This window comes from Giraffa tippelskirchi, chromosome X (assembly GCF_054371585.1).
Source record: "Giraffa tippelskirchi isolate mGirTip1 chromosome X, T2T-mGirTip1v1.2.pri, whole genome shotgun sequence".
Classification (NCBI taxonomy): domain Eukaryota; kingdom Metazoa; phylum Chordata; class Mammalia; order Artiodactyla; family Giraffidae; genus Giraffa; species Giraffa tippelskirchi.
In genome coordinates, this window is record NC_137289.1 from 8,376,659 (window position 1) to 8,394,925 (window position 18,267).

The window sequence follows — 18,267 nt, forward strand, 5'->3', positions numbered from 1 at the left end:
AAATGGGCCCCTTCCAGGTTTGGCTCAAATTTCTCTCATTCTCTGTCTGCTCACTGAATGAGAGAGGCCTCCAAGGACCGAGAAGTAGGTGACATTCAAGATTCAAGGAAAAAAAAAAAGATGAAAGGAGCCCAGTGCCCTGAATGACTGCATGGGGGGAAGTATCTTTTACCGACCCACATAGGACTGTGATCAGAGCAAAAGTTAAATTTTTAAAAGGTTAAATCATCCAGATTTTAGGTCTGTTTTTTAAATAGAAATTAACATTTGCTTCTCTTCACACGTTCCACCACAACCCTAGTGCAAGCTGTCATGAACTCATTCTTGACCACTGCTACAGCCTGATTTCACACAAGAAATATTTGCTAAGCATCTACCTTGAATCTGATCATAATAACTGGTTTACTGCAATCTACTTTTGTCTCCTCATCCGTTCTACACACTATAGCCAAGTTTAGCATTTCAAAATCTAACATATCTCAGCCCCTCTGTCACATGGCAGGCTCCTAGTAAATTGCAAGGGAATGAATGACTAGATGATGGAGAAGATTTAACTGTTGTTTGCTAAGTGAGGAATAAAATTCATCTGAAAGATCCTGAGATCCTCCTTACTACAGTACACTAGAGAAGGAACAAGGAAACTCACATAACACATGAATCAAACCAAAGTACACACTCAGAGGTTTGCTCCTGGAATGAGTGACTGAACAGTCCTGTGCTGACAATTATAAGGCTCTTGAACCACCTGGTCTACACAGGTCCCATTTGCCTTATCTTACCTCCTTTCCCTCAATTGCTGGTAAGCCTTGTACATCCACAACCCTTTGACTTCTCTAGATTTCAGAGCCATATGCCACTGAACTCCAATATGTCTATAACTTGGCAAAAAATGAGAAAATTAAGATCTTTGTTTTCTGGAATATAGTCGTTGTGCTGTTCTTGATGAATAAGCATTTGTAAATGATCATATTGATTGTACTTATCCAACTGGGTTCTGAGACCTAGACCCTAATAGCCATAGCACCAGATAACATTTATCCATACAGTGTAGGAAAGCATAGACTTAGAGGATATAAAGTGTTCAGAGTGAGTGTCTATACTACATGGCGTTGGTTCATAACATTACCTCAGTCGTACTTCGGCATCACCTCCTTCCCTGATGTGAAGGAAGGAAGTGATGAGAAACAAAGCCAAAGATTGTACAAGGTCTCAGATCATACAGGTCATCCCTTCTCATGTTATTTTAATCTTTAGAGTCCCAGGGAATCATGAACAGTATTTAATAAGAGGCAAAATAAGATCTGATTTTTCTTTTTGAAAGATCAACTCTGACTGCTGTGTGGAGGATAAATCTGAAGTGGTAAGACTGTAGACGGGGAAAAGTCATTGGAATGTTGCAAAGGGAGAGGATAATGAGGCCTTCAATGAAGGCAGCATCCGTGGGTGCCAAGAGAGAAGGATAAACTGGAAACACAAACATGGTCAGATATAAAATGCACCTGGTCCTTCACTATGCCACATGTGACATGGTTTGTTAATGTCCCAGAGATAAACAGAATTCCCCACAGGAGAGCTAATGAGCACAGAATACAGTGGGACTTGGCCTGGGCATCATATTTCCATATATTTGCCCTAAAGTAAACTTACTTTCTGTATTGATCATGTCACACTGTGGGGTCACTTTGAATCTGTGATAAATTAAAACTCTCAGGCCTTATGAATATGAACTTCTTGAAGGTCATCTCTCTCCCATTTAAAATCCGTGCACCCCAGAGAAGAGATTCTTGTTTTGCTGAACACACAAGGGCAAATCTTGATATGCAACTTCATTACAAAGAGAAAAATAGAACTCAAGTCAGATCTAGAACAATTATTTATATCTCCTTTCTAGAGTTTCACTTAAAGAATCCCTTAGAAGACTATTGCCAGATATAAGAGTAATCTTAGGACATATGGATCTGTATTTGCATCTTCTCTCCAGTATTTACAGCCTAGAGAAGTCTAATAAAGCTGTTTGAGCTTAGGTTTCATCATCTGCTAAATTTTAGTAAAGTTATTACTTATCTGGTAGGATTTTCCTTCAACAAATATCTATGGAGCAGCTATTATGTGCTGGGTGCTGTGCAAGGCATTAGGAATACAACAGTGGACAAGAAACCCTGCAATCCATATCCCCACAGATCTTATGTTCTAATAGTGTTCAAGTATTTGAAAAAATGTGCGTGACGTACTGAGTACAATGCCTAGAAGAGATGCTGAGGGAGGAATGGCTATCATTTTTCAACTCATGACACAATCTACTTGAACTCCTGCTCAAATTGTTAAAACTGACAGAGCTATTACAAATAAGTGTTGTACACGTCTCACCACCCCCAGCACCAATGGCACACTTACAATGGCACTAAACAACAAAAAGAATTGCAACCAAGGACTCAAATTGCAAGGTGCTTCTCAAAGTAGATGCAATTGGATTAAAATGCAGAAATAAGAGAAAACACAGTCTAAAGAACAGAAAGGAACAAACAACTTTCTAAGGTTATGACAGAATTACAGAAGCTCTAAGAACAGAGAAAACAAACACAAAGAACCTGAGGGATTCCTGGGAAACTTCTCAAGGTAACTGTGTCTTTTCAAGAGACATTCTTTCGCAACAATCTCCATAGCTACATACACACACAGTGACATTGGACCCCACACTAAAACCAAAAAGAAACTACCTGACTGGAAAAAGCTTCCTACAAAATATAGCAGTCTGACAGAGAAGCAAAGAAGGGCTTATGGTAGTTATGGATCTCCATAGCGATCACACTCATGTGCTCATGCATGTGTGCGTGTGCATGATGTGGTATGGGTATGGGTGCAGGGAGAAGCATTACCTCAGAGGGAGTTACTCTAAAATCCTCCACCAGTATTACAGTACATTGCTTGCTGGCAGTGGATCACAGAGGCCTCTAAGCCCACCTACCCCATAGAAAAGCCTGCCAGTTGACACACTCCAACTTACCCAGAGCCTCAGTCAGCCCACTGCTGTAACCTGGGGGGTATACTGTTGACCCAGCAAAACTGCCCGGGTCTAGAGTAATCAATGCAAATCTTCATTAAAAATAAAGTGAATCATCAGATGTCAGGAAGACAAGGAAGATGAAAGAAAAGGACTAAGGTGAATAACATGGACAAAGGTGTACAACTGACTCTACAGGAAGTAGATAATTTAGGGGACAAAGGAGAAGTATATATACTTAGGCTATGAAAGAAGATTTCATCCATTCAACAAGACTTCTACAAAGAAAAGCAATCCAATGAGAGAAAGGATTTAAAAATCAAAACTTTGACTGGCAAACATGTCATTTAATAGAAGGGCTAAATAATAAAATAGAAATAAGGAAAGCCTAAATTCATGATCTAGAAGATAAAATTGAGGGAATCTCTCAGAATGTAGCTAAAATGACAAGACATGGAATACTGGGGTGAAAAGTTCTGTGATATAAATTCTGACAACCACGAAATGGAGTTAAGAACAACAACCAAGTGAATGGATAAGAGGTAATAATAATAATAATCAGAGAGCTAGGCTAGGAAAAGCCCCCAGTGTGGAGGAAACACAGAACACTTCAGTGTGAAAGAATCCACTGAGTATCACACAGGGTGAATGAAAAGAGAACACTTATCCCACATCTGGACACATCCTGGTGATATTTCAGACCTCTAAATCTGAAAAGCTCCCAGGGGAGGAAAACTAAAATCACACTGGCATCAGGCTTATTATTGATATTTCTGCATGACAGTGATTTTGAACCTAAAAATCAATACCTAACCAAGCTCCCATTCAAATGTGAAAGTAAAATCAAGACAGTTTGGACAAAAAGAAATCAGAAACTTTACTGCCTCGAGACCTTCCCTGAAAGAAATATTTGATAATGGGTTTTAATGAAGCAAAAAACAACAAAGGAGAAAAGGAAAAGATGAAGGGAAGAAGAAGGGTGATACCAGACACATGAGTGGTGAGCAAAGAATACAGCATAATTTCTTGTTACATCTAAGTAAATGTGTTTACATTATATAGAAAGCTGATGACAATATACAGTAAAAACCTCAGATGATGACTACACATGGGATTTTAGGGGAATGGGAGAAAGTAATAGACTTTCTTTTATTTTTTGAAGGAACATAAAAATATTAATTAGATATAAATGTGTATTGAAAAGTATAAGGTTAAATATGTGTAAAAGTTTTTCGAGTATTAGAAAACAGAAATATGAAGAAAAATGAAACCAAGAAATTTTGATCAATCTAACAAATGGCAAGCTGTTAGGAAAGAGAAAACAAAACAATAAAAGCACGGTAAACAGAAAACGTAAAATTACATGCCAGGAATAAAATCAAACAGATAATAACAGTAAATGTGGGTGTATTAAATTTCATTATTACAAAATAGTGGTTTCCAGCATCAATTTAAAAATATCCAGGTATGCTTTATTGAGAAGAGGCATTTTCTGTCCAACAGAGAATGATTAAAAATTAAGGGACAGAAAGAAAAAATGGATATGTTAGTCAAAGATCTCGGGGAAAAAACAGGTGTACTGATACTAACACAGAGGAGAATTCATATTTAAAAGAATTAAATTGGATTAAAAAGGTTATAGGACAATTTTTAACATTGAGAAAATATTCAATCTGTGTAAAAGATATAACATCTGGAAAACTTTCTGAATCTAGCAGTATTTTAAAAATTGATATAGCAAAAATTCTGGAAATAAAAATTTGACATTTTCCACAATCATATTGAGAGACATTAACATGTATGTCTCTACTTCAACTCCAAAGGCTAATAAAAAGAATGAAATTGATGTAAATAAAACAAAAGGGAAGACTTACAACAAATAAAAGCTGAAATTCAGAAATAGAAAACATTAAAAGCAGACTTGACTAATAAAGCCAAAAGCCAGTTTTTCTAATTGTGATAAAATAAACACTATGTAAAGTTTACCATCACAGTAATATTTAACTTCATAGTCCAGTACTGTTAAATACATTCACATTGTTTGCAACCAATCTCCAGAACTAGTCCATCTTGCAAAACTGAATCTCTCTTTCCATTAAACAATAATTTCCCATGGCCTCCTTCTCCTAGCCCCTGGCAACAACAACCAGTCTGCTTTCTATTTCTATGAATTTGACTGCTCTATGTGTCCCATATAAGTGGGATCACACAGTATTTGTGATACTTTTTGTATCTGTATACTTTTGTATATTTTTTATATTTTTGTGACTATTTCACTTAGCATAACGACCTCAAGGTTCATCTATGTTGTACCAAATATTAGAATTCTCTTCCTTTTTAAGGCTGAATAATATTCCAAATGCATGAATATCCCACATTTGGTTTATCCACTCATTTTTCAATGGACACATGTTAGCTTTCACCTTTTAGGTACTGTGAATAACACTGCTATAAACAGGGGTATATGAAAATCTCTGTGATACTGATTTAATTATTTTGGGTATATTCTCAGAAGTGGACCTTCTAGATCATATGAAAATTCTATGTTCAATCTTTTGAAGAAATGCTATAATGTTTTCCATAGAGGATACATCATTTTATGTTTCCACCAATAGTGCTCAAGGGTTCTAATTTCTTATCTTCACCAAAACTTGTTATTTTCTGTTTGTTGTGTTGTTGTTGTTTTGGTAGGGGCCATTCTAATATAGATATGAGGTGATATCTCATTTTGGATTTTGATTTTCATTTCCTTAAAGATTAGCGATGTTGAGCATCTTTTCACATACTTAGGGCCATTTATCCTCCCAGGGTTGTAAAGAACCCTCCTGCCAATGCAGGAAACATAAGAGACTCGGGTTCTCTGGCTGGGGAAGATCCTCTGGAGGAGGAAATGGCCACTGGAGTGGAAAACCCACTCCAGTATTCTTGCCTGGAGAATCCAATCGACAGAGGAGCCTGGTGGACTATAGTGCACAGGATTACAAAGAGTCAGACACGACAAAAATGACTTAGATGTATGCATGGCCATTTGTGTATCTTCCTTGGAGAAACTTGTCTTTAAGTCCTTTGACCATTTTTTGATTGAATATTTGTGGTTTTTGTTGTTGAGTTGTAGGAGTTTTTATATACTCTAGATAAGAATCTCTTATCAGATACATGATTTGCAAATATCTTATCCCCTTCTATAGGTTGACTATTCATTCTACAGACAGTGTCTTTTAATGCTAATAAGTCTTCAATATTGTTGTTCAGTCTGTCAGTCACGTCCTACTCTTTGCGACCCCATGGACTGCAGCACGCCAGGCTTCCCTGTCCATCACCAACTCCAGGAGCTTGCTCAAACTCATGTCCATCAAGTTGGTGATGCTATCCAACCGTTTCATCCTCTGTCGTCCCCTTCTTCCCCTCCTTCAATGTGATGCAGCCCAATTCATCTATTTTTACTTTTGCTGCCTATGGAAAAGGTAGTGTGTGTGTGTTTTTTTTTAAGCAATATAATTGGCAAATCTTGGTGAAATCTGAATGCAGGTTTGGCGAAAAAGAGAAGACCAAATAAATGCACAAGTATTTTAAATTTTGGAATGAGAATGGGAACATAGCTAGAAATAAACCATAAAAAATCAATGCACTCTAGAGTTTTTAAAATCTAGCATTTTTGTCATAGAACATTAAAGATTAATTCAAAACCTTATTTGGAAAAGAAAATGCATGAGAAAATAGGGGGCGCATTTGATGGGGCACATTTCATATAGTACAATAAAGGTGGGGTGGTAGCCCTCTACCTGTAAAGTTATAGTACTTAAGAGAGTGTACCACTGGCATAGGACTAGAATAATACATCAATGAAATAGAAAATAAAGTCTAAAAGCAAATACAGGTTTTATAGAGAAACTTGGATATTCAGTCAGGGATGAATTAAATATCTATTAAATGGACTTAGGACAATTGTCTGTCTGTTAAAAAAACAGATGATTGGATCTTTTCATCAGTTCATTCAAAAAGTAAACTCCATATGGATTAAAGATCTGGGTATGAAAACTACACAGTTTCAAACATACTGGAAAAATTAAGAGAATTTTTTCTTATTGTTTCAAAGTGGAAAAGGCCTCCCTAAGCAAGACACAAAACACAGAAGGCTACAGGAAAAGATCAACAGATCTGAGTATGTAAACACATCATTTCATGACAGACACCATAAGGAAAAAGCAAAATACAAGTGTGAGGCTGAGAAGAACTATTTAAAACAGGCAAGATTAAAATCCAGAATATATACAGATCTTCTAACAATCTAAAATCAAAGGCAAATAAACTCTAGTCTTTCATGATTCAGTCCTGATAGTGGAATGTTCCTAGGAATTTATCTATTTCTTTTAGGTTATGCAATTTGATGGCATATAGTTGTTAATAATAGTCTCAGATAATCTTTTGTATTTCTGTGGCATCAGTTGTATCCTCTCTCATTTATAATTTTATTTATTTGCCATTAAGATGATAAAACAATTGTATTTATACACCCAGCATTGAAGAACCATTATAGAGAAAATGGACCTAAAAGATATATACAGAAAATTCCATCCAACAGTAGTAGAGTACACATATCCAACAGTAGTAAAGTACACATTCTTTTGAAGCACATACAGAACATTTTCTAGGATAAATCATATATTAGGCCACAAAACAAACCTCAAAAAATTGAAGCAGGCAATTATACCAGGTATCTTTTCTGGCTACAATGGAATGGTGCCAGAAATCAATAATGGGAGGAATGCTGGAACACCCATAAATACATGGAAATTAAACAACACACTCCAGAATGGCCACTGGATCAAAGACATCAAAATGGAAATAAAAACTGTCTTGAGACAAATGAAAATAGAATCACAACGTACCAAAATTAATGAATGCAGGAAAAAGAGATCTAAAAGGGAAGTTTATACTGGTAAACACATACATCTGTAAAAAATGAGAAAGATCTCAAATAAGCAACCTAACTTTACATCACAAGGAACTTTTAAAATAAGAAAAAATTAAGATCAAAGTTAACAAAAGAAAGTAAGTAATAAAGATGTTAGCAGATAAATGAAATAGAGAATAGAGACAATAGGAAAGAGTGAGAAAAACAAGAGTTGCTTCTTTGAAAAAAACACAAATTTTTCAAATTATAATAATATACATGTTTGTGAACATTTATCTCATATGTTATTGGGGATAAGATAAATGGGTAGTCATTTTGGAGGGCAATTCAGCAGAGTGTATACAGATATTAAATGCACAGAAACTTCAAACCCTTGATTCGATTTCTGGTACTGATCCTTATGTGAACAAAGAGGCATGTACAATGTTGCTCACTACATTGTTGATGGGCAACAACTTAAATGGATATTAATTGGGAAGTGGCTAAATAAGTTGCAATTTCACCTGTATCACAGATTAATATGATACATTTAAACATAATGATGTATACATTGACATAGAAAGATCTGTATACCCATCACTGAGTGAAAATAAGAGAGTGATGGAAGAATACATAGAACAAAGTCTAATTAATATAAAAATGTTTATTTATACATTGATACAGCTAGAAATAGAAACTAAACTTTTCACAGTTGTTGTCTCTGGGAAAGAAAGGTGGAATTAAAGGTACACATTCCATTTTTATCCTATATTCTGCATATTTGAAATCATTTCTCATTACAATATGGTGTCCACACTTTGCTTGCTTGAAAACAAATTAAAATATCTCTGTTTTCTTTCCTAATTCCTGCTCCTGAATAACTCACAATTCCATAAGCTGTGCTATATCTTTTCTTATTTCTTTAATATGATAAGTGTAATTACCCATTTAAAAGTTCATTGGTTTCATTAAATTATTCCAAGTTTAATTTTTAATGCTAGTAAATCTATTCTGCTTAGCTGGGGAGCTACAAAAGAAAAAAGAAAAACGAAGGTTGCATAACTGAATGATTTCAGTTTCCCTGGGCCAAAAATCATTAGACATGTTTTTAATAGTCATATTGTGCCCAATGGCTTATTGATGAGTCTAATCCAGTAGTCTGATGTGTTGGTTGGGAACTAAATGGCAATGGCAGAGGGTTCACTGTTTCTTCCATCCTTGAGTTGTTGTACCCACTAAACCTTCATTATGAGTCACAGCCAAATTATTATTTGCACAAAAATAGCCCTAGTGAATGTGAACAACCGGCAGCTTTTAATACTTAAGCAGGGCAGGCAAGTATTCTACTTCAAAGAAGTTTTCCATAATGAATATTTATTTTATTTTGCATCTCATGCAAATAGAATAAAGAAACAAATGTTCCTCACTTGTTATTATGCACTAAGCCATATTTGATAAAAGTGGGGACTGAAATAACAGATGTCTTCTTGTATTTTGTCAGAGTAACATTTCTTAAGACACATAGTTTTGGAGAATAGGTCTTCATCAGACTTGGACAGCTTAGGATCTCATAATAGCTTTTGCATTTTCCTGCTATGTGACATTGAAAAAAGCACCTAACCTCCATGAACCTCGTTTTCCTCATATGTGGGACAACACAGATAACATTACCTGTCCTTGTCCTCTCACAAAATCGTAAGATTCACATGAAACATTGGAGGGCAAAATCTCTCAGCAGCAATGACTATGCACACAGGAGGTATGAATATGAGATAAGAATTAGCCAGTTAATACTTTACTGATTCAATCAACAGAAAGTCTGAATAACTCTCTAAATCCGGTGCTTCTCTTAAAAAATTTTTTTTTTCTTGTATCATAGAGTCAAGTCACAAGTATGAAATACAACAAACATGTTTCCAAGGCACAGTTGTTGGGGATACAAAGCTTTATAGGGGAATATAGACTCCCTTACTATTCTGACTGGTGTGGAAAAATAGCTATCAGTCCTTGTCACACCTTGTTATCTTTTGGTCAGTGGTGCTCTTTGGTGTTAGAACTGCTGCTTTAGTCTCCTGGGAGATAGGCTTGATGCTTAGGATGCAGTGGGAGGTTTGCAGAGAACAGAGCAAAGCCATAGCTGCCATTAGCAGCATGCTGATTCAAAAATTCTTTTGCTGTAACAAATGTTTTACACACTAAGACAAGAAAAAACAAAATTAGCTTTAAATGTTTCTGCGTGGTGCATACTCTATTTCTGTTTAAAATAAATTAGGCTGTTTTGACACCTGTGCACAGGAAGGGTAGAGGAAACAGAATCGGGAGAGGAGAAACTCAGACAGTGATGAGACTTGAAAAATTATTGACAACCCAAAGCAGAAGTCTGAGGCAAAGAGGAAGTGTTAGAGAATTCTACCTTAGCCAAAATGGCCAGGCACTTGTACACGCGCTACTTTTGGTCATCATCTAGAGGGCTCACCTGGAAAGAATGTGGCCTTGCCAGAACTAAGATGGTTTCTGAAGAAGTGAACGCCTGAACAGAAAGTTCTTTCTTGCCAGATGATCCGAGCACAGACATCCATGGTGGCCACTGTGGTGCTGGAAGTCAGGTGAGGAAGAAAAGCATTAGAAAGTCTTCTTGGGGTGAAGGATAACGAGTGCCTTAGGTTAATGCAGTAGGATTTCTGGGCAGCATGATGGTATGCTCTTCTGAAATCACGTTCACCTATTGCAATAGGTAAGTGGAGAGTTGGATCTACCAGGGTTGCAATTTTGCTGTTTAAGTAAAACAGAGGGCAATGTCTGTACAGTCCATGCAGTTTCCAAATTCCACAATTTTATGTGCATTAAGGTGATCTTTCACCCCAGTTGCTGCCAAATAGGCTCTGGAAAAAAATGCATCCTATGGACCAAATTTGGCTATTTTATTTTAGAAACAAAGCTTTTTTGCAACACAGCCAAGCCTATTTGTTTACATATAGTCTATGGCTTTTGTTCTGCTTCAAAGGCAGGGTAGAGTAGTCACATTTAGAGACTGTATGGCCCACAAAGCCTAAAATATTTTATTTCCTGGCCATTTACAATAAAATTGCTCTCTGGATTAGGCTCAGCTAGCTGGTCTCCCCTGTGGATTCAACCCTAAACTGTGGTTTCAAAGAACATGAGCACCTGACATAGACAAGGGGCATTATTTGATAGTGGATAGAAGAGCAGATGTGGCCCCTGCTAGATTCCTCAGGCCCTAGCAAGTTGCTGAACATTTAGTCAACACACAGTACATTTTTGTGGGATTAATCTGTGCTAAACATCAATTCCAATTTTGTATTATTTTATGTATTGTAGACATATCCAAGCACCTTCTCTGTGCCACACCACTGTTATAGGGGCCAGGGATATAGCATGTAAAGATGGTATCATTATTACCCAATATATTCTTGCAACTATGTCTTTTATCCTATTTTCCTAGAGAAAAGAACACTATTCTTCTACTACATATTACCCTCCTGAAGTGAAGTGAAGTGTAATTTGCTCAGGCGTGTCTGACTTTTTGCGACCCCACGGACTATACAGTCCTTGGAATTCTCCAGGCCAGAATACTGGAGTGGGTAGCCTTTCCCTTCTCCAGGGGATCTTCCCAACCCAGGGATCGAACCCAGGTCTCCCACCTTGCAAGCGGATTTTTTACCAGCTGAACCACAAGGGAAGCCCTCCTATCTAGAAATAATGACCAAAGAATTATTTTGTATTAAATAAAATGATATGCAAGTCAATATTTGGGAAACCAAGATTCTAAAATTCTGTTGAAATATTAGCAGTACTGTTATTTTCTGTAGCACTTTGCTTGCTAAGTTTAGAAACAACTCCTCTTTCTAGCTCCAGTGACTATTGACATTCACCTTGTTTTGCAGCATCCATTCATCAGGCATTTAATCAATTAGTTGTTCAGATGCAAACTTTAGGAAACAGTACGGCATTCACAGTTCATGTGCCCTCTCAGCTTGCAGAAAAGAGAGCTGAGACTGAAGGACACGCTTTGTGCCTACAATCTGGATGAAAGGAAATGATTTGTTGCTTCCAGAAGGGTCTGGGAATTGGAGAAGAAAAAGGATTATGGACTGGGAAAGAGAGAAATCCAGGATTATTTGGGGGAGAGGTGAGAGAGAAAATCATGGAGGGCAATGCTGGAACTGGGGGAGGGTAGGCTATTCAGAAGAACCAAGTCATGGTTGGCTAGGGCCATTTTCCAAGTGCGGTTAACGTGGAAAGGGATGCTAGTGCTAGCAAAGGAGGAGCCTCTGGTCCCTACAGCAGAGGGAAAGTCAGAAAATACATGTTGGAGATACTGGACCAAACTGAGATTTCTTATGGCACATTTGGTTTTCATTTGTCATCTGCAGAAATGATAGGTATTGTTTCTGTTCATTAAAGTTCTTGTCATAACTTTGCGTGAGTTGCTTGCTCTGTGGGACGAAAAGGGAAGTCAGCTGTCCTTAGGGACTGAGTTACATTCCCCTTCCAATTTTCTGTATTGAAGCTCCAAACCCCTTTCTGGTAGTATTTGGAGATAGGGCCTTTATGAAAATAATGAAGGTTAAATGAGGATGAAAGAGTGGGGTTGTGATCCAATAGAACCGGTGTCTTCAAAAGAAAAGAAAGGGACACTTGAGATCTCTGTCTCTCTCTGCACATACGTGGAGAAGAGGCTATGTGAGGACGCAACAGGACAGTGGTCATCTGTAAGCCAGCAAGAGATCTCTCACCAGGACCAGACTCTGCCAGCACCTCAGTCAGGGACTTTCTAGCCTCCAGAACTGTGAGAAAACAAATTTTCGTCTTTTAGGTCAACCAGTCTGTGGTATTTTTTTTTTTTTTATGGCAGCCTGAACACCGTAATACAACTGCGCACTGTCTTCTAGATAAAGATTACTGCCAAGTAAAGCCCAACACACACAGAGAAATGAAGTCATCCTCATGTGGCCAAGGATAACTATGCATTTAGGCCCATCTTCTCACTGAGCTCCTGGAGTTCAGTCCTTCCTGCACACGGAAGCTACAAGGGTGTTTTTCCTAAATCATGTTGCATCCACAAATTGTCGTGGGCTACCACCTATCAGACAAGAGCTATAGGATAAGCCCCCTCATGCCTAAAACTGCCTTACAAAATTAACTACCATTCCTCTCCAACTTGAAATTAGGGGCCGCCACCCAGGCCCCTTTGTAACTAGACACCCTAAACCCCAGCTGTTCACTTGCACTTTCTGATACATGGCATAGTCTTGTATGTTTCAGTGCCTTTGAGTCATCACCCTGTCTAGATTGCCCTCCTCCACATCCTGGTCCTCAACTACCTGCTACACCTCTCCCCATCCCAGGGCCAGCTTAAGTGTCACTCTGTCTACCTTAGCTGGAACTAATTGCTCCCTCATTTCTGTCACTTCATTTCTCTTCAATAGTACTTATCACATTCAATTGAAGTTGCTTTTCAGGGTGTCTACCCCCAAGAAAGAATGATCTCTTCAAAGCAGAGAACATATCTTACTCATCTCTGAGAGGAGAACAAAACCAGCTCAGTAAAAGCTGCTGAAGGGACGTTGCACAAATTTACACAAATGTTGAAGATGAAAAGTATTAAAGAGAAATGAGGCCCCTTGGGAATAGATAAATGACTAGCTTGCCAGGACACTCAGGGATGATTCCCTTCTGTAGCTAAATCACATCGTTATCATCAAGAGTATTCAACTGGTAGGAAATCACAGTTTTACAGAGAGAAAATTCCATGATTCTGGCCAATGTTTAGGAGGAATGAGGCTCAAAAAGAACAGATTGCAACTACTTGTGGATTTGAAAAGAGCCAACCGACCTAATGGCTTCGTGATTTGTAAAATGAAAGATGTAAGCAAGATGACTTCTAAGGCTTTTCCAAAGACCACATTCTTTGTATTATTCACCAGATAGGCAAGACAATCCTTATCTCTACAGCCCCGGGTTCATCATTTTGCATTTATGATTTGCTGAATAAACCAACTAATACTCACCATCAAGGAGATGGTTAACTGGAAAGGGCTGGGTTGAAAGTAAGCTTTAAAAAAAAGACCCCCAAACCAATTTCAGGATTCTCTTATGCAGCAGCCTGCCTGGGCTCCTCTCTGGACCCAGCAAGCTATCAGATTTAAAGACTAGAGTGAACTGGGGGTGTTTCCCACATGTTTAAATATAAGCAAGCCTGATAGGCACACTGTTTTCTGAGGCATTGAGACCCATGCAAATAAGCATCAGATTTCAAACGTGGAACCAAAGCTTTTGTTTTTAAAAAACATAAGCTGAGGAGCATGCCTCCCTCATAGTAGAAGTGTCTTATCCAGATAGTTGACCCAATTAAAATACGCTTCAGCAATACGTGAACCGTGGACTTCCAGATGTTCAAGCTGGTTTTAGAAAAGGCAGAGGAACCAGAGATCAAGTTGCCAACATCCGCTGGACCATCGAAAAAGCAAGAGAGTTCCAGAAAAACATCTATTTCTGCTTTATTGCCTATGCCAAAGCCTTTGACTGTGTGGATCACAATAAACTATGGAAAATTCTGAAAGAGATGGGAATATCAGACCACCTGACCTGCCTCTTGAGAAACCTGTATGCACGTCAGGAAGCAACAGTTAGAACTGGACATGGACCAATAGACTGGTTCCAAATAGGAAAAGGAGTACGTCAAGGCTGTATATTGTCACCCTGCTTATTTAACTTTTGTGCAGAGTACATCATGAGAAACGCTGGGCTGGAAGAAGGATAAACTGGAAACAAGATTGCCGGGAGAAATATCAATAACCTCAGATATGCAGATGACACCACCCTTATGGCAGAAAGTGAAGAGGAACTAAAAAGCCTCTTGAAGAAAGTGAGAGAGGAGAGTGAAAAAGTTGGCTTAAAGCTCAACATTCAGAAAACTAAGATCATAGCATCTGGTCCCATCATTTCATGGGAAATAGATGGAGAAACAGTGGAAACAGTGTCAGACTTTATTTTGGGGGGCTCCAAAATCACTGCAGATGGTGCAAAATCACTCCATTGAAGGACATTTATGACCAACCTAGATAGCATATTAAAAAGCAGAGACATTACTTTCTCAACAGAGGTCTGTCTAGTCAAAGCTATGGTTTTTCCAGTAGTCATGTATGGATGTGAGAGTTGGACTGTGAAGGAAGCTGAGAGCCAAAGAATTGCTGCTTTTGAACTGTGGTGTTGGAGAAGACTCTTGAGAGTCCCTTGGACTGCAAGGAGATCCAACCAGTCCATCCCAAAGGAGCTAAGTCCTGGGTGTTCATTGGAAGGACTGATGTTGAAGCTGAAACTCCAATACTTTGGCCACCTCATGTGAAGAGTTGACTCACTGGAAAAGACCCTGAGGCTGGGAAGGATTGGGGGCAGGAGGAGAAAGGGACGACAGAAAATGAGATGGCTGGATGGCATCACCGACTTGATGGACATGAGTTTGTGTAAACTCCAGGAGTTGGTGATGGACAGGGAGGCCTGGTGTGCTGCGATTCATGGGGTCGCAAAGAGTCGGACACAAGTGAGCAACTGAACTGAACTGACTGACTTTGGAAACTCAGCTACACTGTCAAATTAAGTTGCTAATTGCTTAACTACTTCACGTTAATGGTAGAGACTCAATTCAAGTAGATTTTCACGTCAAGCTGTCATCATTTATGTCAAGACAAGCTATTAAGAACAGAATCATAGAAGTGTAGGGAAGGAGAAACCTTGGAGGTCACATTCATTTTACAGATGAGAAAACTGAAATCTAAAGAGGCTTAGTTGCTTTACTATGGTCTAGTGTTTTTTCTAATATGTAAATGTGTTATGGCATAGAGGTGTACATTTCTGTAGATGTATTGCAGACACTGCAGATTTCAGACTTGGATGCATTCATGTAAAAAAAGCATATAAACACCCCTCCCCGCACACATACATCCCCTGCTTGTCTGTAGGATAAAATACATGCTCCTCAACTTGCACATGAGACCCTGTAGGACTTGGCCCCTTCTGTGTCTCCCAGCACCCAGCCCTGCTCCTCCTTGCTCTGAACGGGACTCTGCAATAACTCAACAACTTTTGTTTGCTCCCCTAAATGTCACATCATCACTCACAGTGCCACTTTTCTTCCTGCTGGCATTGCTGTCGGGAATGCCTGCTCTGTTCAACTTTTTCTCTGTCTTGGGTATCCAGCCGTTTAATCCCTGACTTCAGTAAACCTCCCTAGAGTGTCTGTTTCAGAACCAATCTCTTCTTTCACTTTCCCTCTTAGCACCCTCACTACAGCCTTGGTCACATCCCACCTTGCATTGAGAGGTCATCTTCACATTTGTCTCTCCACTTGACCTTAGCTTTGGGAGGCTGAAAGATTCCTAGTATGGACCTTAGCATATAGTAAGTGCTCAGTCAAGTCTATTTGTTTGCACTTGAATTGAGGGTACAGGTTGAGGAGAGGGCACAAAGGATCTGGCTGTCTAGGGTCTCTAGGCAAAAATGCAAAACAGCCAACACAAGTGTGTATTGCTTTCTGTTCTGCATATTTCCCCACATCTTAGATCCAGTACTGGATCTTAGATCCAGTACCCTCATGCCAGTGGACTGGTTTCTCCTGATGTGCTGTGTGTACTCTGAAAATTACCTTTTCGCTGCTGCCGTCTAAAATCCAATTCCAAGCCCCCATTCTCTCAGTGTAGCTGATCACAGTTGGCCATTAAAGAAGAAAGCAATTTGTTTCACATAATACCTGCAGGGGTATGGGTGGTGGGACAGCCCTTTGCATATACCTACTGAAAGCTCACAGGAGACATTTCATGGGAAGCAATAAAGGAAATTCAGAGTTCTACTCAGCAGCATGCTATGGGTTCATTTCTTTTCACTTGCCAAATGAATGAATGCTCTTGAGTATGTTAGATTCAGCCACAAGAGCCTGCTCTTTCTATAAAAGTGGCTTTATCCATCCATTCGGAACTATGCAGGGACTGGGGCATGATAAACCCACACAGCAGTTAGTTAATCTAGTTAGTCTCTTCTATTTAGTTCCAGTGAGCTATGCATAGTAGTAGCTCTATGGAATGACCTTGGAGTCAGAAGACTTGTAAGTCTTGGCTTCACCAAAGAGTGTCAGCTTAAGCCCTCTTCAGAAAAGAGATACCAAGACAGAGCTAGAAGTGCGAAAGATTTATTGAAAGAAACCACTGTGATAGATAAGAGGAAAAGAGGGCAGGAGTGGGCAGGGAAAGCTTTCAGAGAAAAATGCAGGTATGACACATATGAAAAGAGGGAGCAAGAAAGAAGGATTAGTTAGGAAGAGGCTCAGGTTTTACTACAGATTGTACAATCTGTAGTACAATCTGTCTGTTTCAGAATGGCTTGTTCAGCCCAAGAGAAGAATCCAGTGTGCTGGGTAGAAATAGCCAGACCCTAGTACCCCATTGTGCTCAGCCATTGCCTAGAGCTGCTGAAGGAAAGCCTGTCCTGGGCTGAATGCTGAAGTGGAGACCAAAATCACTACATCTGAAAGTTGTCAACTGACTGTACACGTTATAAGAAGCTCTGTCTTGATAAATTTGAGCAGCAGCCATCCATGGCTACCGCACAACAGAAGTCATTGAATCTTATCACATTTCTACTTCTTCCTCTTCAAAATGAAGGAAACAAGACTTACCAATTATATTGATCAAATAAATCAAACTGGATTACCGATTGGTTGGTTTTGCATTGTCAGAATAGGGATTTGTTTACAGAGCAGGCTTCCAGGAGAAGCACAATTTAGCGAACACTCTGCCAAATGAAAAGATGACATAGTTTTGGAATTTGTTTAGAATATGCATGTGCATGTGTGTGTGTGTTTATGCATGTTAAATCAAACAGCAGTATGTTTTTAAGTGGTAGAACTATGTTTCAAATCAAGATCTTCTGATTCTAAACAGTGTTTTTCCCATGTTTATACCATGTCTCTTAAGAAAAATAGAGCTGGTAGCAGAATAAAGCAAAAATCCATATGGCAACTGAACTGAGACTTGTAGGGGGACTTTTCAGACATTTTCATATGTGTATGTCAATAGCACTATAGACTGAGCCTAGTTTGAGGTCCAGTTACACAGTACTCGGTTCACTGAAGAGGTGCATGTTAAAAGATGTGTTCTTTCAATCGGTACTAAACACTCCAAAAGGATTCTTGGACACTACATCCAAGTCAGCAACAGAATTTTACTGAAACAGCGTTATTGAGATATAATTCACATACCAGACAATTCTCCCATTTAAAGTGCATTAATACAATTCAATCGTTTTTAGTATATTCACAGAGTTGCACAGCCATAACCACAATCAGGGCTTCCCAGGT